The 27951-nt window shown below is 33.8% G+C and overlaps 1 protein-coding gene and 1 pseudogene across 10 annotated transcripts in view; one reads left to right on the plus strand and one right to left on the minus strand.

Moving 5' to 3' along the window:
- NBEA (neurobeachin) overlaps window positions 1–27951 on the minus strand; it is a 674158-nt gene that overhangs the window by 635049 nt on the left and 11158 nt on the right. The window lies entirely within an intron of this gene.
- On the plus strand, window positions 14476–15703 carry LOC112669409 (chromobox protein homolog 3-like; annotated as a pseudogene).

Here is a 27951-nt window from a genome sequence, read left to right on the forward strand (position 1 = left end):
CCTGATGAACATGGATGCAAAAATTCTCAACAAGATACTAGCCAATAGGATCCAACAATAAGAAGATTATTCACTATGACCAAGTAGGATTTATCCCCGGGATGCATGGCTGGTTCAACACTCATAAAACAATCAATGTGATTCATCATATCAGCAAGAGAAAAAACAAGAACCATATGATCCTCTCAATAGATGCAGAGAAAGCATTTGACAAAATACAGCATCCATTCCTGATCAAAACTCTTCAGAGTGTAGGGATAGAGGGAACATTCCTCAACATCTTAAAAGCCATCTATAAAAAGCCCACAGCAAATATCATTCTCAATGGGGAAGCACTGGGAGCCTTTCCCCTAAGATCAGGAACAAGACAGGGATGTCCACTCTCACCACTGCTATTCAACATAGTACTAGAAGTCCTAGCCTCAGCAATCAGACAACAAAAAGAAATAAAAGGCATTCAAATTGGCAAAGAAGAAGTCAAACTCTCCCTCTTCACCAATGACATGATACTCTACATGGATTAGGGTCCTCCCTAATGATTACATTTTAACTATCTTTCTAAAGACCCTGTTTCCAAGGTCACATTCTATGTTATTGGAAGTTAAGACTCCAATGTACCTTTTTGTTATTGTTGTTGGGGAGAGGGCAGTAAATTCAACCCATAGCATCATGGTTGCAACATCTCAAATACATACCAACAGGAGTGAGGTATTTATTCTACCTAATGCCTACGAAAGAAAAAAAAGAAAAAGAACTGAGAAGGAACTGGATACCAACTTATAAATACTTTTGATTACACTATTATGGGTGACTATTACTTCTTAATACCCTGAATTTTTCACTAAGGAAGCATGTTTTTAAAATCAGAAAAATGTTTAATTAAAAAATATTGTGACTCCACTGGTCTCTAATCCCAATCTATTTCTAATTACTAATATCTTCTGGCAGAGGCTCTTCTTTGGGACAGAAGTCCCAAAGGCTAAGTGCCCCCTCTGCAGCTATGACTCTCCAAAGAGAATAAAAATTATGTGAAATTCTTAAAATACAAGCCCCTTATGCCAGGCACTATATAAGAGAGAGAGAGAGAAAGTACAACACTTATGCAGGGGCAAACACACTCTCTAGCGCACACATAAAAAGAAAAAAAAAAGTGACTGAGCCAATAATTCAAAAATTCAAGTAAAAATACATTAAATAAAACTAGCAATCACATAATCACAACTGAAAATAACTGGAAGGGCTTGTCCAAGCTAGTTGTCTTTATTCATAAGATAAATATTTTTATGACTAATATTTTCCTATAGTTTTAAAATTTTTTTAAAGATTTTATTTATTTACTCATGAAAGACACAGAGAGAAAGGCAGAGACACAGGCAGAGAGAGAGAGAGGTTCCATGCAGGGAGCCTGATGTGGGATCCAATCCCAGGACCCCAGGATCATGCCCTGGGCTGAAGGCAGACACTTAACCACTGGGCCACCTAGGCATCCCACCTATTTTCTTTTTAAAAGGTCTTCAAGAATGAACGGTCAATATCCCCACTTCCTAGAATATCCCTAAGTCTGTTTCACTCTTAACCCTCAGAATGTTTTTTTCTTTCATCTGAAATAAATGTTTTCTCATCTTTTCATTAAAGTAGGCACTACTTTATATAGGCACTTTAATTTTATATAGGCACTACTTCGAAGTATTTCATATAAGCTACCAAACTTCATCTAACTATTTTTAATAGCTTAAACTGTGTGATCTTTTACTGGTTTTTACACATCTGTTTACAAGAACCATAATCAAAATGGTGCTCAAACAACTCAGGAAAAACCTAAATCTTAAGGAATTTAACATATGTAGACTTTAGAAAAAATTACAATACTTCTTATACATAACTATCTTTGTATAGAATGAGTGAAAAGTCAGACATAATTTATTCATTGTAGTTCAATTTAGTGTATACACTGGCATCATCTATACAATAAGTACTACAGCTTGGTAGGCATTACTCATTATACTGTAACCAGGGATCATACTCAAACAATAAGACAATAAATCTCTAAAAGCAAATGGTTATTTATTTCTAGAGATTTACCTCCTCACTCTAATAGGAAGTCGTAGGAATAAATTCGTCATACTAATTTTTGGCAGATTTATTTCTCACTGAAAATTAACTAAATGAGACTGAATAATCAATTCATCTCTGGATTTATTCATTGAGGTATTCATGCAAATATTCACTGAGCACAAACCATATGCAAAGGCCTGTATTATTCAAAATACAATAGTTAAGATGAAAACTCAAAAAAAACAAAAAAGATGAAAACTCCTGGTGCCATAACACTTACATTCTAGTAGAGTTAGATTATTAGTACATATAACCTTATTTGGAGAGGCCACAAAATATCTGAAAAATTAATTTGGGAGAGGAGAAAGTAACTAAAAGCAGATAAAGGGAAATGAAAAAAAGAATTTAAGCAAAGAGAGTAGAGTTTACCAAAGCCCTAGAATAATAAGAAACTCTAATAAAGATGATAAAGGAGCACTAATGTGGCTAGTGTGCAGAGAGCAAGGGGGAAGAGGAAGGAAAATGAATGGAAGAGAAGCAAGAGATAAGACAAGTGAGCTATGCTAGTATCAGATCATGTAGGGGCTTACACGTCATATTAAGAATGTTCACCTTTAGCTTTACTTCAAGAGCAACTGGTAACCACTGAATGGTCATTCCTTTCTCCAACACCTATTACTCAATCAAAAATTTAACACTTCCTGATTTGTTCATGTCATCTTAGATACTTTTCTCCCTATTTAAGGGACTCCAGGTTTCAAAATTATTTGAGTCTAACCCCTTCCTCAAATGGAAGGTTAATATTTTCTTGATTCTTAGTGCCAATGTTCTGAGGGACCCAGCAACTACTAATGTGGACAGTTAATCTAGACATTAAGATGAGTCTGGAACTATTAGCAAAAGTAGAATGAATAGGCCTCTAATGCACATCTGTTAAAATTGATATACAAATAGAACAAAAATCCCTGACACAAGTAAATGCATTAAAATAGACCAGCTAATAGTGGGACTTAATACTGTTGATTAATCAATTCTTAAACAAAAATTAATTCTTACCAGGAGCTTTCCTCTGTGATCAAGGCCCATTTGTCATCTCAGGTGTTTAAAGTGCTGACAGATTTCAGTACAGGGTAAAACGTAAAGCTTTATTTACATTCTTCTGATCCCAGTAAAAGAGCTAATATTCAATATTTGTAGACCATAGAGACAACTGGCCAGGTCACATTTGAATTTAACAAATTAGAAGAGCAGTTACCCAATGATTTAAGTAGGGAAAATCTTAAAGTCAGACATTACAGAAGGAGGAAAGTCAAGAGAAGATAAGGATGATTTTAAAGTTTTCAGCTGAACTTGGCTCTATGTTTTACATCATCTCTTTTGTCCCTATATGGAAACTTAAAAGCATAGTTCATACATCCTCCCTCCCTGTTTGCCTAAGAACGCCTATTAATCCTTCAAATATAGGATATATTTCTTCAAAATGCATTCCTTAATTCTCTACCAGTGTGTCCATATTGCCTAGTCCAGTGAGAATCAATCACTTTCTCTGCTACCTTCTTTCCAAGCAAGTATTTCTATTATTGCATTTCTCACACTTGTTCATATTTATTTCTTCTATGGACATATGGAAACCCTGAGAAGAGGGGTATATTTCTTTAAGATTTGTATTTCCAGTGTTTGTGAAGCACACATAAGAGATACTGTATTTGTTGAGTGAACTAATGCCATGTTAGACTTTTTTTTTTTTTTTTTAATTTAGGATAGAGGCAGAATCTGCTAATAGTGACATGGTTGTCAGCAGAAATCAGAACCATAAACTCTGGACAAAATATTTAGAAACAGTTTTCTGAAAGTGCTAAGAGCAACCAAAGACAGACATGTGAAAGAACAGAAATGAAGCAGACAGGTATAAAAAAGTAATGGCATTATATAAAATTCCTTATTTCTTATAACTTTTTATTTAGAAAATGCCCCAGTCGACATCATCCCAATCGACATCATGAACCAGAAGTTAGGGACAATCCCAGCATTTGAACACGACAGAAGCAACTCTTGAAACAAAATCACTAGAGAGGAGAAGCCCCAAATAAATTCTGGACAAATGTCTGGTTGAAGCATTAACTACTCGCATTTGTGAGATTTAAACGCTGACAACCACTATGTTCTGCAGTTTGAGTTTATCCAAATAAAGAAACACTTTAAAATTTTCCAACAAAATTCAGAAGAATATAACAAAATGCAGAATCTCTACACAGTATTATTTACAGTGTTCAGGATACAATCCAAAATTACTTAACCTCCAAATAATTAATCAAGAAAATGTGGTCCATTCATGAGATAAAACACAATCAATAAAAACTAACACAGAGATGACCCAGATGCCTGAATTATCAAATAAAGATTTTAAATCAACTAATATAACTGTATTCATGAAAGTTTAAAAAAAATCATAATGAATAAAAAGATCAGAAATCACAGTAGAGAAGTACAAAGAGCCAAATACAAAATCTGGAACAGAAAGTATGATATTTAAAGTAAAATGTTCACAAGATAGGCTGAACAGTAGATTAGATAAAAAGAGTCAGTAAAATTAAAGATAAATCAATTTATTTAACCTGAAGAAAAAGGAGAGGGGAAAAAAATGGGAGAAAACAAATAGAACCTCAGGAACCTGAGACAAAATCAAAGATCTAATATAGTTATAAATGCAGCCCCAATAAAAAAAAGAGTAATAGAAGAGTAAAAATATTTACAGCAATCAGTAATAAGGGGCTCCTGGGTAGCTCAGTCGGTTAAGCATCTGACTCTTGATTTCACCACAGGTCATGATCTCAGGCTCCTGGGATTGAGCCCCATATCAAGCTCCACACTCAGCAGGGAGTCTGCTTCCCTCTCTCTTTCTCTCTCTCTCTGCCCCTCCCCCCTGTTAGCACGGGTGCTCTCTAAAATCAAGAAATCTTAAAAAAAAAATCAATAACAGTAAAAACTTTAGGAATGCCTCCAAACACAATACACCTAAAAATCCTATCAGATGTTGTGAGATGAGCTAAAGCAGTTCTTACAATCATACAATGTGACTGACCTAAGGTTGCATTTTGTAAATTTAAAGAAAAACAAAACAAATAGAAGAGTGGAAATACATCACAGAATTCAATGAAATAAAAAACAATAAAAAAATTAACAAAGTCAAATTTGTCTCTTTGAAACGATTGATAAAATTGATGAACCACTAACTCAAATGAGAGAGAGAAAAAGAAAAAAATGTGAATTGTCAATGTCTGGAATGGATTATCACTACAAATCCTACAGACATTAAATCCTACAGACATGTTAGAGAAATGTTTATGAACAACAGTATGCCAACAAATTTGATTACTTACATAAAACAGACAAATCTCTTGCAAAACACAACTTTCACAACTGATACAAGTTAAATGAAAATCCAAATAGCCCATGTTTATCAAAAAGTTAAATCCACTAACAAAAAACTTTCCAATAAAGAAAAGTATAGACCTAGATGTTTTCATTGGTGAATTCTATGAAACTCATTCATAATATAGGAGGAAGAAATACTTCCCAACCCATTTTATGATAACCCCAATAGCAAACCCTGACAAGGATGTTACAAGAAAAAAAATTATGGACCAAAGTCTCTCATGAACACAGACACAGAAATCCTTAAATACTGTAAGCAAGCCAGATCCAGCAATATATAAGATGGAAAACACAAACACAGCAGAGTTATTCTAAGAATGTAAAGTTGTTTTAACGCTCAAAAATCAATGTAGCTTTGCCACTGGGAATGTAACATGATACAATCATGCTGGAAAACAATGTGGCAGTTTTTTAAAAAGTTAAACACACATTTATCATATGACCCAGCAATTCTACGGCTACCTATCTACAAAATATATGTCCACACACACTTGTACAAATATATACAAAACAGCATTACTATAAAAGCTAAAAATTGGCAACAACAATTCAAATGTCCATAAACTGGTAAATTGATAATCAGTATGTAGTATATCACCACAATGGAATAGTATTTGACAATAAAAAGGAACATGAGTGAACCACATATGCTAAATGACAAAAGTCAAACATATAAAAGATGATATGTTGTATGACTCCCTTTATATGAAATATCCAAGAAAGGCAAATACAGAGAGAATAAATTAGGGATTGCTGCAGGCTATAGGTGCGAATGGGGAGTGATGTAAGTATGCTTGAGCTTTTTCTTTGGGGGGTGATGGAAACGTTACAAAAGTACATATTGGTTATAGATGAATGACCATGGAACATACTAAAAGTCATTGCCTTTATGCAAAAAACAGATTAATTTTCTGTAAGTAAATTATAACTTATGAAAGATACTTTAAAAAACATACTTATTACCATACTAATACTACCCAAAAAAACACATGAGCACATCAATCAACATAGTAAAATCATTTAAAATCTACCCATAGAAAACTCTTAAGCGAATAGGAATAGAAGGAAATTCTTCAACTAAGTAAATAGTATTTACAAAAATCTATAACTAACATATTAAGGAGGACTCTACTTAATGGTCAACTAATGAATATTTTGCTCCTAATATTCTGAAAAAGTAAAGGATGCTGACTCTGATCACAAAGTCCACAATGTGTTGAAGATCCTAGCTTATATAATAAAGCAAGAAAAAAAGATAATGATCAGAAAAGGAAAAGTAAAACTGCCTATTACTAGAGACATGTAGAGACTTAACTGTTTACATAGGATATCTTAAATAATCTAGAAAATAACTATTTAAACAAATATGTGATTTTAGCAAAGTCGGAGACTATAAAATCAATATACAAAAAATTGATTTTTTTGTATCAATTAGAAAATGAAATTTTAAGTCTATTTATGATAGCATGTAGCATCAATAAATCACTTAGAAATAGATATAACAAAAATGTGCAACACCTCTAAACTATAAAACACTGCTAGGGAGAAATTTTTTACAAAACTAAGTAAATAAGAGATACACCATGAATTGAAAAACTCGGTATTTTTAAGAAGTCATCTCCCCAACTCACAAAACTAAACTATACAATCTGAAAAATCTATTTGTAATCCCCCAGGCCTCCTTATAGACTGACACTGGATTCTAAAAGGTTTATGTATATGAAACAACAACAACAAAATATCTTGGAAAAAGAAAAAATTAACGAAAATTAATTCAGAGCTATCTTGAAAAAGGAAAATAGAGAATATACAAACTACCCAATTTCAAAATTTATCATAAAGCTCTAGTAATCAAAATATCATAGTACTGGCATAAAGGCTGACAAACAGATCACTAGAACAAGACAGACTCATATACATCATTCAATGTTCTACATAGGTGCTATAAGAATCCAACAGAGAAAGGAAAGTCTTTTCCACAAATAATGATGAAACAAATGGCTGTCAATATGGGGGAAAAAAATAAAACCTGAATCCATAACTCAAACCACAGATAAGAATTAATTTTATATAGATTATCAATTAAGCAAGAGAATTAAAACTATAAAGCTTCTAGAAGAAAACAGAGAAGAATACATGCATCATCTGTGGTGAGGACATTTTCTTAAGGACACAGAAAGTAATAATCAAAAAGAAAAAGTTGATGAATTAAATTTAACCAAAATTAAAAAGCTTCTGTTCATGAAAAGACAGCTATAGATGAATAAAAAATTTAAAGACTGAAAAAATTTTTCAAAAAACATATCTGACAAAGGAATGGTATCTAAAATATATAAAGGACTTCTAAATATTTTTTAAATTTGAAAATGGCAAAATATTTGAATAGTACTTCACAAAATATTTATAAATCACCATAAAAAAGTGTTATCATTAACTATCACAGAAACTCAAATTACAGCCACAATGAAATATTATACATCCATAAGAATCAGAAAAGTACTAACCACATAAAATGCTGGTAAGGGAAGGCTATCTCAGACAATGCTGGAAGTAGAAAATGCTTTATCCATTTGGAAAAAGGTCTAGTACATTCTTGTTAAACCAAATATACTCCATCTCTCTCACCCAGCAATTATACTCTTAACTATTTACCCAATGGAAATAAACTCCAAATCCCAAATGACTTCTGTAAAAATGTCCAAGGAAGCTATATTCATAATGGCCCCAAACTGGAAACAGCCCAGAGTTTCAACAACACAAGAATGGATAAACTATGGTATATTCACAAGGCAGTCTGCTATTCAGCAATAAAAAATAACAAACTGCTGAAAAACAAAGGAATATGAACAAATGCTAAAGTACTATGTTTAAAGAAAAAAGCTTTAGGGGCACCTGGGTGGGTGAGTTGGTAAGGTAAGCCTTTGGCTTGGGTAATGGTCTCTCCTAGGATTTAGCCCTATGTTCAGCTCCCTGCTCCTAGGGGAATCTGTTTCTCTCTCTACCCCTCCCGCCCTGCTTTGCTCTCTCTCTCTCAAATAAAATCTTAAAAAAAAAAAAAAAGAAAAACGCTTTAACGAAAAAAGTTCATACGTATTGTCAGATCCTATTTATACAAATTCTATGTATAGACAACACTATGGTGGGAAAAAACTCAAAAGTGGATGCCTCTGAGGATATGGGGTAGAGATTAACTAGTAGAGCATATGAGGGAATTTTCTGAGGTGACCATAATATTCTTTATCCTGATAGGTGTTTGGTTTACCCATGTATAAGCATTTCTCAAAACTCTTTGATTATACTTAAGATTGATGTTTTCATGAAATGTAACTGAGGGGACAGGGAAAGGTATAAGGGAGACCATAACCAAATATTGAATTTTATTTAATAGGTATATATGTATGGCTATAACCTAATTTGAAATGCATACCAAAACAAACAAAAACAAGATGGATTGATGGATGAAACAAGTTTTGTAAAATGTAAATTGTAAAATCTAAGTGGTAGAATGACAGGCACAGGAAATGTGAAACAAAATCCTGAAATTCATGAACCTTGGTCTGGAAAGGATAATGACTCCCAATTATCAAGATGAATTGTATTTCTTTGAAGTACCGGTTAATATTAGCACCTATTCTGCTTAAGATAATCAAATATAATCTACATCTACTTATATTTATACTTAAATACATAAGGAAAGGCACACAAACAAGCAGAGCAGAAGTAAGGAAGTCCTCTACAAGTAAAATACCATAACTATAAAGCCTCAAAATTATGAACATTTTTTTCTGGAGAAAAAAGCAGCATGGGATAGTTTCCAAATGGCCACAAAGAATAAATGGATCAGCTTTATGACTAAGATAGATAACTCTTCATGTCATGACCTGATATTCAGTGCCCTCCATACCCAAGACATACTTTATATTTTCATGTCATCTTGCATGTCTCCTTTATTATGAAACTTTCCCTGTGGCTCTAATCCCCAAAAATGTTATCCATGCCTCTTTAGAAAGTCCATAATTCTTAGTATTTTACTTATAAGACTCATGAAATTTATGTCTACTAGGAAAGAGAAAACTGTTAAAAGAATTGGGCATCAGGAGGCCAACTCTACCTGTGTGACCTAAGATAAATTTCTTAATCTTGTTTCCTCACATATAAATTGTGGATAACAGGTCTTTATCTCATATGGTTATTATAAGGATTATTATGCTTAGTCTCCTGCATAAAGTACTGAATAAAAATTACTATTATTATTATTCTATTATCTCCCTATGAGCCTAACTCAGTACCAAAAATATTTAACAGATATTCAATTTTTAAAAAAATATCTCAGTTGAAAGACCAAGTAAATAAACTATTCATGTGTTATTGACTGATAAACTATTGCTGTGGCCCATATATATAAACATACTTAAGTAACTGCCCTTTCTGTTTAAGGATGATCCTAGTAACTCACTATAGTTACAGATAAAAACAAATGAGCTTCACATTGGTTCTTCTGAACTTTACTTTTATTTTATCCCAAAAATATTAGATTATTTTTCCATTACCCTCATTTTCATCATGATTTCTAAGCATAATTCTCTTCACTCTCTACCCTAAACTTCCAACCATATCACCCAAGCACCTGGGAAATAGTGAACCCAAACCAACTCCTCCTCTTTTCATCCCTGTTACAATAGTCAGTTCTGGTCCACTTCTGATATTCCTTATTTAGAGGCCTGCCTAATGATCATCTTTATGCACATTTGAAACTTCAAACATACTAAGACATAAAATTAACATGATAAATTGATACATTCTTATCAGCATAATTCTTTCAATGTGAAACCTCCAATCAAGAAAATATGCAATTTATACTCCAGCAAAAAGGAGAAAGAAAAGGCAAAAACCAAAAGTTTTTAAATGTTCATGCTTGGGGCACATGTGTGGCTCAGTCAGTTGTGTATCTACCTTCAGCTCAGGTCATGATCCCAGGGTCCTGAGACAGAGCCCCACGTTGGGTTCCCTGCTCAGCAGGAAGTCTACCCTCTCCCACTCCCCCTGCTTGTGCTCTCTGTCAAATAAATAAATAAAATATTTTTAAAACAATAAAATTAAATTAATATTCATGCTTTAATCTCCAATACACAGCAGTAAGTGCCAAATTTCTATTCTCTAGTTGCACAGCTCTCAAAACGTGGAACCAGCTCTTGGTTTTGGCTCAGGGTTGTGGGATCAAGCCCTGAGTCCGGCTTCATGCTTAGTGCAGAATCTGCTTCAGATTCTTTCTCTCTCCCCTATTTCCCCTCCCTGCTCTCATGCATGCGGCTCTCACTCTCTCTCAAATAAAATCTTTTTTAAAAAACTCTATAAAGTAGTATAACCTCAACAAAAAATTACTGAAGAAACAGAAGATATAGTTCAAATGTTATCTTCTTGGTGAAGCTACTCTTATTTTCCTAGAGCAAGGGTCTATAAACTATTGCCCACAGATCAATTCTAGCTTGCTGCTTTATTGTACATGAGAATTTACTGGAACACAGCCATGCCTATTCATGGATATATTGTTTGACTACAGTATAATTAAATATATATATTTGGTCTTTGCCCCCAGCTTCTGGAACATACTTTCAAAACCCTTGTCATTTCATAGCCGTCTTTTGTTATCTATAATTAGTCCCTTTTGGTTATACCTAAGGTTATGCTAACAAGGTGACTCATGGTCAGTCTGAAGCATGTGACTTGGGGGCTGGAGACTGAGTTCAATTATGAAGTCAGTAATACGGTTTGTACTAACTCTGAGTTGTTAGTGTCAAAATTGAAGTATAGGACACCTAGTTGAGGTCAAAAAATAATTTTGCTACCTTTCCACTACAACTGCAGAGTAGCTGTGATAGAAACACATGGCCACAAAGCCTAAAATGCCTGGATCTTTATAGATAATGTTTGCCTACTCATATTTTAGAGAATTAGTCTCTCACTGCCTCCTATTTCAACATTTATGGTACAGATCACTAACACATTACCCATTATGTTTATATATTTTATTTGTCTATCTCCTCCAGGATATTACTACTTATGAACAAAAAACAGTTTTATCATTATATCTTTAGGACCAACTTCTTCACATACAGTTGACAGAAGTTTAATAAAAACACCAATTTTTTAAAAAAGCTTCTGAAAGCATGTTTCTATCCAAACGTATTTTATTTTCTACTTTAATATCAGACCTATGTTCTGATTCTAAAAAAAAAAAAAAAAAAAAGACCACTGAAAGATCACAGATTATTAGCATGCGAAAGCCTGAGAGGACCACAAACATTATCTAATTCAGTATTTTCAGGCAAAATAAAGTCTAGAACACTTAAATGACTTACCCAACTAATTAGTAACAAAACCAAGATTAGAATCCAAGTCCAAAATGAATGATCTTTTCACTAATAGCAAACTTTTTTAACAAGTGGAAAAAGAATAACAACATAAGTAAAACTACACTTTGTTCAAAAGATACCACCCAAAAAAAAAAAAAAAAAAAGGTACCACCCAAAAGTACTCTCCATTCATGCTATTCAGAGTATCAGCCAATGAATAAAGAGACTGAAACAGAACATCAATCAACATACTGCTTCTTTCATAAAGAAAGCTTTGTTATGGAAAAAAAAACAATTATCTGAAATAAACAATGTGCTTACAAAGTTGATTTACATTCTGGCACAAGCTCCTTATCTCCTCTTAGACCAAGAAACATTTCACAAATATTCAAGCCTGTTTTGGTGGCCACCTTTTCAATAGCAATGTACTAAATGAACATTTGTTATAGAAGCAGAAACAGTTGATAATATAATGAGCTATCATATATATGATTCACATACACAGTTACCACTTGAAAGTAATAAAAGGGAAAATAACAGCTATTTCATTTCATATATATGTATTTTCATACACACACATACACACACACACACACCCAGTGTGTAGATACAAATATAAAGAGTAAGAGAAACAGAAGCTCAGAGAGATAGAGTACTTGGCTCAAGGTCACAAAGCAAAGAAAAGGCAGAGCCTGGATTTGAATTCAGATTAATCATACCACAAAGGCCAAGCTCTTTACAGAAAACCAGGATACAAAAACAGATTTGACTCATATAGCATTTACACACTAATTCATAAATCTAAATATAGTCAGATACATCAGCTCATAGGTATAAATGGCCTAAAAGGTACAAGATGGAGCTAGAAGAAACACCCACTATACACACTTCCCCAGTGAACAAGCTGTCCTCTCTGACCGAACCTCTTGTTTCAGGAGAGAAACACAAGAAATACTGAGAGAGTAAGACAACACTAGTCTATCTAATCAGATCAGCTTACATGGAATGTATGTATTGCTTTGCTCTTGTCACTCTTGCCAAAACTTCTTCCTCCACATTGCCCAAAGTCCTTAGCTTCAATTTCACCCAGCCCCACTGGTCTCATGTGTAATAAGGGTACAGAAGTGCCTGTGTCATGGAGTTACTGAATTAACTGAGTTAGAGAAGAATCCATAGTAGACATAGAAGCTTAAGCTAAATTCTAAATATCGGATAGGTAGTAATTTGCCGGGAGAAAAAAAACACTCCAAGAAAGAAGGTACTAGTGTAAACACACTATGCTGATTGAAATTTCCAGATGTAGAATGCTCTCACTCCACCCTATCTACTCAGCAAACTCCTGCTCACCCTTCAAAGACAATCTCAAAAGAATCCTCCACCTTAAAGTCTTTCCTGACTTCTGCAAATAGTTTGTCACTTTCTCTTCTAGGATATTGTATACTAACACACATTTTTTTTTTTTTTTTACTAAAGATCACAGGAGAAATAAAAAACAGAACCAGGATTTGAATGCAGATTAGTCAAACCACAAAGGCCTGATCACATTACTTATTATGATTTAATTTACACATCAGTCTCTCTTTTTAGAATCTGAAGTCCTTAAAGAAATGAATCATCTTTCCAATACCATTCCATCCCAGATTTAACCATACTATCCCTAGGAATAAGCAATTTAGCTCCCAAACACCACCGAGAAATAAAAATGTTGAAATTAATCTCTTCCTCTCCATCAACTATTTAGAACTCTTTCAGGGTTAAGAGCATCCAAGGATGCTGCTGATGTATATTCTAAAATTATAATGGAAGACCACAACACAAACCACCAACTCTCAAAAACTAAACAATTATCCAAATGTACAGCACTGGCTTTTAGGCAAGTCAGCCCTAGAACACTACCTATGATGGGTATTTTACTCTGGACATTGCTGTGAATCACCAAGAAGCTACTCACAACAGTTCTTTGCCCAATCCAGTATTTCTAGCACCTGTCAGTCCCAATTTTGTTCCAGTATTAATTTGATACAGAGGGTATCAAGTGTTTGCCTACTAACCACCTAGTAAACTAAATAATGCTCTTCCCCTGGCTCTTCCCTCACAAAAAAGTGAATAAATAAATTTCTGTTGTGCAAGCTATCCACTTTGAGGCATTTTTTACAACAGCCCTGGCAAACTAATACACTAGCCAAACTCAAGAACCTCAAATTGAATACAATAGAAGTAATTGCTAGACTAGAAATTCAGAGACCTTTTATCTAGTCTTAAAGCATGGCAATTTAAAAACTGTGTAGCCCAGATTAAATCAGTAGCTTCCTTGGGGCTAGGTTTCAATGTCTGAAAACCAGATAATCTTTGAAATCTGAGCATTCCAGAATCCTAGTTTTTAATTCAGGGTCCTGTTTAAAATATGGTACTCCTGATAATTAATACTAAAATTAGCAATCTAAATACAATAGGGGACCCTGATTCTGATAAATCAAGTAAATAACAAACCATACATTCTCCTTTCCAGGTTAAGATAATGTTACTTCTCAATTTCTGGTTATGATAAATAGGACAAACATTAATTTCCAGAAAGTGTATCTTCGCATATATTTTTTAACAGTAACTCACAAAAAGCAGTCATGTATTTCATTAAGAAACAGTCTAGCAGGGGATCCGGAGCAGCTCGGAGGCGGTGAATAATAGCTCTTCAAGTCTGCAATAAAAAATGGCCTCCAATAAAGCTACATTGCAAAAAATGGGAAAGAAACAGAATGGAAAGATTAATAAAGTAGAAGAGGCGGAGCCTGAAGAATTTGTGGTTGACCGCCATGTAGTGAATGGGAAGGTGGAATATTTCCTGAAGTGGAAGGGATTTACAGATGCTGACCATACTTGGGAACCTGAAGAAAATTTAGATTGTCCAGAGTTAATTGAAGCATTTCTTAATTCTCAAAAAGCTGGTAAAGAAAAAGATGGTACAAAAAGAAAATCTTTATCTGACAGCGAATCTGATGATAGCAAATCAAAGAAGAAAAGAGATGCTGCTGATAAACCAAGAGGCTTTGTCAGAGGTCTTGATCCTGAATGAATAATTGGTGCCACAGACAGCAGTAGAGAATTAATGTTTCTCATGAAATGAAAAGATTCAGATGAGGTAGACTTGGTGCTGGCAAAAGAGGCAAATATGAAGTGTCCTCAAATTGTAATTGCATTTTATGAAGAGAGACTAACTTGGCATTCTTGTCCAGAAGATGAAGCTCAGTAATTGTTTGCGTTGCATTTATATATATAAATATATATATAAAATCTGGGTCTTTGTTTTTTGGTTTATTAGTGTGAAGAAATAACATTCTAATGAAAATCAAGTTTGATATGTTTGTTTTGAAGTAGTATTGGGGGAGTTGTTGGGATTTTTTGCATCTATAGCACTGGTTACTTTGAACAAATAAAAGCTTTCTGTAGTTGTTTCCTTCATCAGAAAAGAATATTTGAGACCATGGCATATTATCCCCCTGCATCAGAGAATACCTTTTCTAAATGTTGGGGGAAATCTTTATAGTTGTTACTCAGTCAGAATTTGTGTTAAACTCCTATATGCCTAAGGACCATTCTGGGTTTTTTGTTTATTTAGGGCTTTTTGTGTGTATACTTAAAAGTACATACATAAGTGGTTTTCTTTTCTTTTTGTTATTTTTGAAACATTCACCAAAACAAAAACAGCATTTTATAACCATGGATAAGGCCATGTTTCTGGGATGCTATCATTTTCAGCAACTTAAGAAATAAATCAAAGTTACATTGAAATTTTTCCTGAAGCCTTAACCTTTCAAATTTTGTAATTAATTGGACAATTTAAATATAATGTAAAGAATCTAAATTGGACAATTTAAAAGCAGCCATATCAGAATCAATATCCCTAGTTACAGTCACATAAATGCAAGTTTATTTGCAAGATCCCTGAAAGGAAAATTGTAATCACCACCAACAACCTCCCCACCCAAAGGGCAAAACTAGACAAGTTCACCAAGTTTTGGTGTACTTTAATTAGGTAAGCAAAACTTAGTTATTATTTTTTTTTTTTTAATTTTATTTATTTATGATAGTCACAGAGAGAGAGAGAGAGGCAGAGACATAGGCAGAGGGAGAAGCAGGCTCCATGCACCGGGAGCCCGATGTGGGATTCGATCCGGGGTCTCCAGGATCGCGCCCTGGGCCAAAGGCAGGCGCCAAACCGCTGTGCCACCCAGGGATCCCCTTTTTTTTATTATTTTTTTTTAATTTTATTTATTTATGATAGTCACAGAGAGAGAGAGAGAGGCAGAGACATAGGCAGAGGGAGAAGCAGGCTCCATGCACCGGGAGCCCGATGAGCAAAACTTAGTTAAATGGATATTTAAAAGTTCCTTCTAGTGAACCATTCCTTTTCAAGAAGTTGAAAACCCTTGTGCTGTATTGACTAAAAGGTCATGATTCATGGAGCATCTAAGACTTCGTTCATGGAAACCTAATCATAACCAGGTGGTTAGAAATGTTCGCAATTTAGCACCTGCTGGAATAAATGGGTGGACAGACTTCTATAATCCAAATTCTTGACCTGCATGTTTTTTCTCCACCCCAACTCATTCTTAACATGTAGGCTCAATCTTCTCAGTATTTGAACTACTGGTTCAGCAGAAACCAGGAAAAACGATAACCCTGTAGTCAGAATGTTATCCAACTGTATATTGTTTACTTTATTGTAAATACTGGTAAACAGTGGTCAATAAATAGTTTTATATTCCTTTAAAAAAAAAAAAAAGAAACAGTCTAGCAAATAATATAAGCAAATATCTAGCAAAACACATTAGAAGTAATAGTACTTTCATCTAATTCCTACAAAACAGATTCCTACATTGTATTATAATTGTTTCTTCAACTCTGAAGCAATGTTTTATAATTTGCCTTTCAAAGTACTTGCTGACAATAAAATGCATTTTAATTTGTTGCCATATTGATTTCCATGAATTATTTAGGCAATTTTTACCAGAGCAGGGAGAACAAGTTTTTCCCCAATGAAATGTGGTTTTTAAATTGCTGCTATTAAGTCAATGCATTAGTTAGGATGAGGTATACTGACACATAACAGGAATACCCAAAATATGAGTGGCTCAAACAATATAAAGATTATATATATGTGTCTGTATGTAGAAGTATACGTGGACACAGATATACACATACATATAAAGAAAGAAAATATGCTAGCATATTAGTTTATTTCTGTATTTCTAATGCTTCATTTATTTTTGAGATGTTTCCTTCTAAACCAGTGCTGCTCAATAATTTAATATAAGCCACATATGTAATTTTAAATTTTATTAACCACATTAGAGGAAAACATAAATAGGAGATATTACGTTACATTTTATTTAACCCAATATATCTAAAATATCATTTCAACATGTAACAAATACGTTTAAATTATTAATTTTATATTTTTTATTCAAGTCTTCAAAATAAAGTGTGTATTTTATGCTTTCAGAATATTTCATATGGTCACTGACTACATATGGCTGGTGGCTACCATATGACTGCACAGCTCTAGACAGGCCTCAACCACCTTTCAAACCTCAACTCAAGCATCACCAGTTGTATGAACTACTCCTTTGACTTCAATAGTACATCGCCCCTTCAGTGTGGCCCACTATATCCTAATTTATTTCTATCACAGAGTTTATACATTTAATGCCTGTATTTGTCACTCTCTACAGTACTAAAAACTCCAAGGCAGGGACTTGTTTTGATCATTGTATCCTCAGTGCCTAGCACTATATATGGTGAGTATTCAATAAATATTTGTTTGAACAAAATGAGTATGTAGTCAGATACGGAGGCTAGGCTGAAAATGAGTATATACAGTCAGACCCAGTAGACCATTATTTAGGGAATAGGAGTAAGGGCGAAGAAAAAAAAAAAAAAAAAACTAGATTACCTGCAAATGAAACATAGTACTCGAGAATCTTTAATCTAATTAAGTCAATTAGAAAACAAATTAGGGCAGCCCGGGTGGCTCAACAGTTTAGCGCTGCCTTCAGCCCAGGGTGTGATCCTGGAGACCCGGGATCAAGTCCCACATCAGGCTCCCTGCATGGAGCCTGCTTCTCCCTCTGCCTGTGTCTCTACCTCTCTCTTTCTCTCTGTCTCTCATGAATAAATAAAATCTTTAAAAAAAAAAAAAAAAAAAGTAATTAAGTCAATTATAGAATGCTATATAATTCAATAACAGTGTATATTAAACATTAATATCCGCCTATCACAATACAAAACAAAGCTTTTATAAGAACTCTGGTTTTTTTTCAGGAATAAATTATATTAATAGAGGCCCTTCTTTTTTTTTTTAAGATTTATTTATTTATGATAGACATAGAGAGAGAGAGAGAGGCAGAGACACAGGAGGAGGGAGAAGCAGGCTCCATGCAGGAAGCCCGATGTGGGACTCCAGGATCGCACCCTGGGCCAAAGGCAGGCGCTAAACCGCTGAGCCACCCAGGGATCCCCAATAGAGGCCCTTCTTAATAATAACATATATCACAAATGTGATACATCTAATTATCAAATTGTATTCTAATAAACTACCTCTCTATTAATATATCTTTATTCCTTTTACATACAAAGATAATAAATTAGAGCTCTAAGATACAAAACACTTTATGATATTGATCCAAAACCCCAACCACTCTCTCCTTGGAACTAATCTATGTTGTAAATGTCTATATCCCATATTTCCTAAGCAGGTCATCTTCAATTTATTCAGAGTTTGGCAGCATAATTTTCAATGTAATTAGATTCAGCTGTCATTCTGAATGACAGTTTGTCACACAGTAACTAAAATATATTAGTTTACCTTTCAGAGTGCAATCACTAATCAGGTTAAACATTATTTCTAAAATAAAAAGAGCCCAATATAATTAACTTAAATCAGTAAATCTGACTAAAATATATTTGCTCAACATAATTCCTATAGAAGTTTCTAAGAGTATTTTCACAGAGAAAAATGCTTCTTCAATAGCTATTCAACCCATCCCTAAAATAAGCCAATCATCCTAAAAATGAATGCTTTTGATCCCAGATGAGAAAATGTTAATAGTTCAAAACAATTTCATGACCATTTAGGCAATCTTGTTGAACTGTGACCAATGAGTTCACTCAGGCCCTGTGTGGTACCAATGAGACCAAGAAAATGGGTTATATTTCCATTTGAATCTAAACTTAGTACAGTGAATGGTTAAAAGAATGAGCCTACAATCCCACTCAATTAGGGTCCGCTGCCTGCCAGGTGGATGATTTCAACAATAATAGCAATGAAACAAATATGTGAACAGATTAACCGCTAGCAAAAAAATAATTCACACCTTAGCATATTTTATTCATAGTAACAGATACTCCAAAGACAACAATGTGGAAAGTCAAACTTTGGTAAAGATGAACATTAAATCTCAACTCTTAAAAACCTAGACAAGTAAATATGCTACCTTATAAATAGTTACTGCATTTTTACATATAATAATTATACTTGACCTAACTTCTAACATTTTTTTTCTGGAACATTCTTTCAATTCTGGAACTCTATGAAAAAACTATAATCAGCATCTTTTCAGCAGTGGGAGGGAACAGAATTTCCTTACAGAGGAAGAAAAATTCAAAACAGTACTTATACCAGACTGGTTAAAGAAAAAGACTTATTTATGGTGATCCTGATACTGAACTGTATCAAGCCAGCTTGAATTTTCCTCTAGATTTCAGAAAACCATTAACTTCACTTTGATAAAATTTTTAGAATTCTGATTTTATGAGACTGACGAAAATCAAAATAATTTCTAACATCCTCACTTCTCTTCCTCCACCTTCTCTCTTATTCATGAACTACAAATGCCCACAGAGATCTAGCTCTTTCACCTCAAGAGGGTAGGAGGCAATGAAAACCAAACCCTCTCTCCAAGGGGCCCAAATTTACATAGGTGTATTTAAACTACAGCTTTTACCCAGTAAAATATAGGTGTCATATATCCTACCATCAACCACCTTTTCAAATCTCAACCTAAACATTTTTTAAAATTAATATTGAGTACTTAGTATGTATGAGAACCTTCATCAGGTATTGGGAAAATCTCTTCATTGTCCCTTCCCTCAACCACAACTTAAAAATTTGAATCCATCATCCCCTACTTACTGAACTTATACTTACTAATACTTACTTATTAGAACATACTCTAAGAGTGAATCTTTTTTTCTTCAAAGATAAAGGGTAACTACATGGTAAGTTTAGGAAATCATGCAAAGTGTAATTTACTTCCCAAAGTTTTCAATACGAGACCTAATTACTGAGTTAGCTATATACCTAATAATTAAGTTAGCTGTACACAAAAAATAAAATAATGTGAGCCTATATAATTTAAAAGTTTATCTGATAGCCACTTAAAACAAGTAAAATGAAACAGGTGAAGTTAACTTTAATATATATACATATCTTATTTATATTATAATAACCCAAGAGGCAACATGACCAAGATATTTTCATTTCAACCTGTAACCAACATTAAAATTAATGAGATAGTTTACTTTTTTTTTCAGACTAAGTCTTTAAAAATGGTATGTATTTTAAACTTAAAGCACATCTACATTCTTACTAGCCACATTGTAAGAAGTGCTCAATAGCCCCAAAATGTAGTGGCTTCTACACTGGATAGTATAGCTACACACAAGCAAAGAAATGGCACTTCAAAACAAGTAGTAAATATATAAAAAGACAAACTTACAATGAGACAAAGTTTTCAGTAGACTTTAAAATGACATAAGTATAGCCATGATTTATTAATTAATTAATTAATTTAGTAAGTTATTTAAGATAAGCTAGGCCTAGGGGCACCTGGGTGGCACATTTGGTTAAGTATCTGATTCTTGATTTTGTTTCAAGTCATGATCTCAGATTCATAAGATCAAGCCTCCCTCCCACTGGACTCCAAGCTCAGCATGGAGTCGGCTTGCCTCCCCCACCCCACCACACACAAGCTTGCATGTGCTCTAATAAATTAATAAATAAAATATTTAAAAGAAAAAGATAAACTAGACCAATGGTATAAAAGAAAATGAATAAATTATGTTATTTCTTTAAGACAAAGGAAAAAAGGGTTAAAACTAAACATCATCTTCAGAAGCTGTGTACTATATAATGTGAGTTCAAGCAGATAAGGGCATGCTCTCTCAAAGCTTGTAACTAGGTAGATAACATGATAGATAAATTTTAGAGAAAAGGTTTTTTCTTTTAAAACAGATTGTTTAATGGAAGCACATTTAAAAAAAAAAACTCTTAAGGAAAAATAAATTACAGGTTTTTTGTTTTCTTTTTAATGAAGGAGGAATTGAGGCAAAATCACTACTGAATATTCCATAAGAAACTGAAGTCACTGTAACAAATTAGCTGCTGTCTTCCATAATTAATTAATTTTTTAGGTGACAAGAATTATTCACATGTGAGTGTTCTGGTCTTCCTTTCTCTGTACTTACTCAAGAGAATTCTGGCTTGGCCTGCAGAAGTGAAGGCCTTCACTTCCCCCACCCTCTGAGACTGTCTTACCAATCTAAATGGAAATTATTTTAGGCTTTGTAATTTAGAGGAAAGAAGAATACTAAGAATTTAAGGGGTTAGTACTATGGGGTGATTTTTTGACAAGTTCCAGGATAAAAGGATCAAAGAGCAGCTGTATTATGGGAACAAAGCAAATGAGAGAAAGAGAGTATATTTTTTTAAAAAACTATTTACTATAGTCTGTATATCTCTAGTCCATGTAATATTCAAGAAATAGGAGTAAAGAACCTGAATCATATAGAGATTACTTTTTCTTATTGGAGACGTGTTTTTTTGGTTACATCAACAAAGAAAGTGATGCATGCAGATCATGAATTTATAAATGTAACATAGAAATATAGTCTCCAGAATATCTTATCTGTGTTGTCAATGGAGACGAGTTTGAATAAAAAACTCTTATTCTGTGAAGACATATGCTAAGTGTAATTAAGCCAGACACAAAAGGACAAATACTATATGATTACACTTGTATGAGGTACCAAGAACAGTCAAACTCACAGGGACAGAAAAGTATAATGGTGGTCACCAGGGCCTGAGGAAAAAGGACTGGGTGTTACTATTTAATTGGTACAGAGTTCCAATTTAGGAATATGGAAAAAAGTTCTGGAGATGGATGGTGGTGGTGGTTGCACAACAATGCTAATGTACTTACTTGTAGTAGTGCCAGTAAACTGCACACTTATAAATGGTTATACTATTGAATTTTCTCCTATTGTATATTTTATCACAATAATAAAGGACATAAAGACTTTGAATAAACGGAGTTAACTTTGAAATAAACCTAGCAGTAATGACATTTGAAAAAATAAAAATAAATTCTACTGACTTCTAAAGCCACATTTTACCACCATTAAAAATACATTTTATTTAAGATACTCAAGCCTATTTGTTGAAGATAAGTGTGCTGGATGCCTAACATTATCTTTAAAAATTGACTAAAATATAGCTAAATGATATAGCTAAATTAATATAGCATATCAGAAACTGATTTTAAATGTTAATAATAAAAGGATTTATTTGGAGACATTCATTTCCCAACAAAAGCATATTCCTTCCCAGTTGGATATAGTATACAGGAACATTTTTAAAATGTTATGGCTTTAAGAGAATACTGCATATAAAAACTACACGGCATCTCCCCAAAAATGATCTGTGGAGTTTCAGAGATTAGGATAGTAGGGGAAAACATCAATTTGGAAATATCATGAATAACAGGTTTTAGAAAATACCTGGTAACATACCTTATGTCTATTCTCTTAGTCTCATGCATATGGCTACAATGTGTTAAAGGGAAAAGACCATTTCTTTTAGTAAGAGTTCAAATAACTGGAGATTTTGCAAACTATTTTTTTGTGTGTAGCTCTCCTTAGCTACTCATAAAACCCAACTTATCTTACCACTCATAGAAATACCTGCCAAGCTAAGCACTAAGGAAAACAAACATTATTCAAATGCACATATATGAAATTCATATCCAAACAATTAATTTGTAGTACAAACAAAGCATCAATATCTTTAGAAGGACAGTAATTACACATTTCAAAAAGTACTAGAAATAGCCGGGACACCTGCACCCCGATGTTTCTAGCAGCAATGTCCACAATAGCCAAACTGTGGAAGGACCCTCGGTGTCCATCAAAAGATGAATGGATAAAGAAGATGTGGTTTATGTATACAATGGAATATTACTCAGCCATTAGAAATGACAAATACCCACCATTTGCTTTGACGTGGATGGAACTGGAGGGTATTATGCTGAGTGAAATGAGTCAATCGGAGAAGGACAAACATTATATGGTCTCATTCATTTGGGGAATATAAATAATAGTGAAAGGGAATATAGGGGAATGGAGAAGAAATGGGTAGGAAATATCAGAAAGGGAGACAGAACATGGAAGACTCCTAACTCTGGGAAACGAACTAGGGGTAGTGAAGGGGAGGAGGGCGGGGGGTGTGGGTGACTGGGTGGCGGGCACTGAGGGGGGCACTTGATGGGATGAGCACTGGGTGTTACTCTGTATGCTGGCAAATTGAACACCAATAAAAAATAAATTTATTATTACAAAAAAAAAAGTACTAGAAATAGAAGTCAATGCCATCAGTTAAATTTTATCTATTCAGCTTAAGTTTCTCTTCTCAGGTACCATACACTCAAAATAAGTTTCCTCTATCCTCTGCCTATATGAATCTGTCCTTATTTTTTTAAAGATTTTATTTTTTTTTAATAATTTCCATTCTCAATGTGGGGCTCGAACTCACAATCACAAGATCAAGAGTCACATGTTCTAGAACTAAGCCATCCAGGCACCCCATTCCTTTATTTTTATACATTATTCATCTAGCATTTATTGAATGCCTACTATGTATACATAATTATTACACAACAGTATAACAAATATTATATCTTTCAACAGTCAAAAGAAAGGAAAAGTTGACAGGAAAAAGGTATACCCTTCTATGTTAAAGAGTCAACTTATCAGAAGTCTGGATGAGTACAAAAAAGTTACCGACATATACAGAACTCCTGAAATAATTCACTGAATTGGACTTTAATAAATGTTAATCTCCTGAGTACGCCTGAGAAGGGAAAAAAAAAAAATGTGAACATTCATGGATTAAAACAGAGGGATTTCAATAAGAAGAAATAAGGTTGACCTAACTATAGATTGTAGTTAACATTGACAAAGCCATGGAAACACTCCCTAATGATCTGAGTCTGTATGTAAACTATGCCCTCTTTGTAGAAAGCTTTTCCATTCTTCCTTTTTTTATCTTTGAAAATAGCTGCTTGTCCTTTAAGATCCAGTTCAAAAGTCACCTAACAATGTGACCTTCCTAGAATCCTTCAGGAAAAGTTAGTGGATCCACTGTCTCTATGGCATTTTATTTAAATCTTTGTAATATCCCTATTTACCATTGTAATTTATCTGCTTATTCTTCTATTTCCTGTGCTGAAACTTCAGTTAATTGAAGGGAGGGACTATGCAATTCTTTTTTATATGCCCAATGAGTATCTTTACTCTGGCAATAGAACACTAGGTTAGGATTACTCAGTAATTTCTTTAATCATTACTTTAAATATCCTGAGCCTGCGAGGGGGGGGGGGGGGGGGGGGGCAACAACAACAACAAAAAAAAACAGAACAAAACAAAACAAAAGCATGCTCCTGTTTGAAATGAGCTGGGGCAAAGTGGAACTGTAGGCACTAAGATAAAATGAAAAACAGCACTGAACTAAGAGTCAGGGAATCTAAGTGTTAAGTCCTAGTCTGTTTAAAACCACAGGATCTTGACCTATCTGGTTCTCTTTCCTTGCCTAGGCAAGTGATAGAATCAGGCTACTTCACCAGATCTGAAGACTCTATGATCCTTTTCAAATTTAAACTTTATTTTAAACATAAACCATGAATATATACACCTAAATATCTTTAGCTTTCCCCACACACACCGGGAAAAATAAAAATTGAAATGTTAAAAAAGAGGCAAACATAGAAATCAGGAGAATCACAGAAGCCTGCAAAGACAAAATTTATACCCAAGTCAAAAGTGACCAAAATAAGCAAACTATATCACATGTGAAAAAAATTCTCATTCCAAAAACAAGTTCAATAAGCAGTACAAAATTCCAGATTCTACAATAAGTACTCATGATACCAAGGTGACTAACACAATGTTCTGATCTCAAGGGATTCAGAGGCTCTAGAGTAGTTTGAATATTTAAACAAATATTTAAAATAGAATGTGCAAGTGCTGAATCTGAAGAATGTACAAAATAATATGGGAGAGCACAAGATGGCAGGAAGAGCTTTTAGGGAAAGACCAAAGAAGGTATGGCCTATGGAAGGGATGAGAATTAAATCTTGAAACACAAAGTAGGTGTTCTTTAGACAAAGGTGGAAGAATAAGATGACTTGAGAAATGCAATAATTATTTGGCAAGTAACAGTCAAATTTTTTTTTCAGATTCCAAACATTCTCTTTATTACGTGTTTGATCCAGAGGAGAAACTAAGTGCAGGTGGGGGGTGGGCTGGTGGGGAGGGGCCACCTTGCCTGGGAGGCCCCCCACCATGCCCCCCCCCCCCAGAGCCAAGCCATGCCCTCCTGGCCCCCTCAGTATAATAAAAAAAACAATTTTCCAGGGATTACTCATATCTCATACGATTTTTAAACTAATTTAAATAATTTACATTCAAGGACTTTGAAAGGGTAATCAAGTTATACAGAATTAGTACAAATCAAGTAAAATAATTTTATGACCTTTTATAATAAAATATTGCTTATATAACTGAAGCTAACACTTCTCTTTTAAGATACTAGACTTAGTTTAACTCAGAAAGAACTATTTTATTTCATTGAAGATTTTACATTTATCAAGATGATAAAATGAAATAATACACATCATATGCTTAACATACTGCTTCAGTAAGTGCAAGCTGCTATCACTGTCATCATCATCATTAAAGGCTTCTGTATATTTTAAAGAGCAATGAACCTGAAAATGGAACATCCAGCTTTGAGTCTCATTTCTGCAACTAAACTGTTTTTGCAAACTTGAACAAGCCACTTAACTTCAGCTGTCGTTTACTTATTATACTAAAGTAAAATCACAATTACTTCAAAGGGGATGGGAGAGGATATTAAAAACATAAGGTATGAAACCAAACCCAATCTATTAAATGCCAATTCCCTCCCCATAAGTAAAAATTTTTAAGGTAACAGTAGAAATATGTATATGCCATCTTTAAATCAGCTGCAGGTTATTTCTCTAAGAAAAATGAAGGTATTTGCTAAAGATAAATATATCTAGATATTTACACTTCCATAAAATTTGCCATTTATCAATGTTTGCTTTACTTTCCTAAACCGAGAGAAGAATTACAATTACAAACTGGAAATTATGTTACCTAGCCTCTAGAATAACTTCTATAACTCATTTGTTCTACCCAAACAAACATAATATACGTGAGGGTTCATTTAATTAATACGAATATGTAACAAATCTACTTTTTCTACATAAAATAAATATATTAATGCATGCTATTACTCTGGTTCAAGGTAATATCCAAAGTACCAACATTTAGCCTAAGAAAAGGTAAACAATTCAAAATTAGTTACCATTTATAATACTGTATAACCAATTATTCCTCAAAACTCAAAAATAAATAGTTCACAATATAGTTTTGCTAAAATCACTTTTGTATACAAATCCATCAAATTGTCTTGCATTCATTTTGATTTCCTGTAGACAGCTAGTCCTGAGTCATCCAAGGGCAGCATTCCCTACAACAACACCAACTCACTGAGGTTGGCTGGACCCTCCCTTCCAACATCATCTCTTCATATAGTGCTGGCCGTTAGAATAATTTCTAAGTAGCTTCACTTTGTTTAATAATATAAAAGACTCTAGCTTTTGAATCTGAAGGCATGAGTCCCAACTCTGCTGCTTAATAGCCTTATCTAACTACTTCACATTTCCTGCAGCCTTAGTTTCCACATCTGTAGAGGAGGAATGGTATCTGAACAAGAAGTTATTCTGAGGACTAGTTAACACAGTACAATTTTACAAGTGTATTTTAAACAGTTAAGAGCTATTAATATTTTCCCAAAAAAACTGATCACAAAATAGTTTTTAATCCTCTAACTTGCCCCTTAGACTTATTACTCAAGTAGTCTCCTAAATATTTAAGCTAATACTCCCAAAGGGAGGAATTATTTACTAGGATCACCATTTGTATCCTACTATATCTGTATGCAAAATTCAGCCATGTGAGGGAAGGAAGAGATAGAAGTGATCCCAGGCAAAGGAACTTGTGTTACTTCATGTCTGTTCCTTCCCCAGTTTTCCATCTTCCTTATACAAAACTAAGTAATTAGGAAAAACTACCTCAGGTACTACTAAAGACTATGCAGAATGCCAGAGAACAGACCTCCTGTGATTCACCAGGAAAGCCTGATCTATAGTACCTGAGACCCCTTCCCTGACAGATTCACAGGGCTCAGGAACTCCAAACTAAAAGAGAATAGCTCAGTTTTATTTAGATCATTATCTTTTCTCTATGATCAGATGATCCTCAGATTCAAGATAAGAATAAAGGTAACAATGGTAAGCCTTAAATAAACTGTGTATCAAATGCTTTACATATATTATTTCATTTAATCTGCCCAACAACCTTGAGTTAAATATCTCCTTTTACATATAAGGAAGCTGAGGCATATAAAGTTTTAATGGCTAAATGATATCATAATGCGGAAGTAAAATAATTTATTTAACCTTAACCTTTTTCTATCGTTGAACATTTATGTTGTTGCCGATTTCTTAATGTCATAAAATTACATTTATTGCTCATACTTGTCCACAGGTAATTCTTCCTTAGTCTAAAGAACTAAGATTAACAACAAAAATCTCTTGAAATCTCTTAAGACATAGATTAAAATGTCATTCAGAACAGCTGTTAACATTTTACATGCCCTACAACATCATTCAAGATTACTTTAGTGGGGCCC

Source organism: Canis lupus, chromosome 25 (assembly GCF_003254725.2).
Source record: "Canis lupus dingo isolate Sandy chromosome 25, ASM325472v2, whole genome shotgun sequence".
Lineage (NCBI taxonomy): Eukaryota > Metazoa > Chordata > Mammalia > Carnivora > Canidae > Canis > Canis lupus.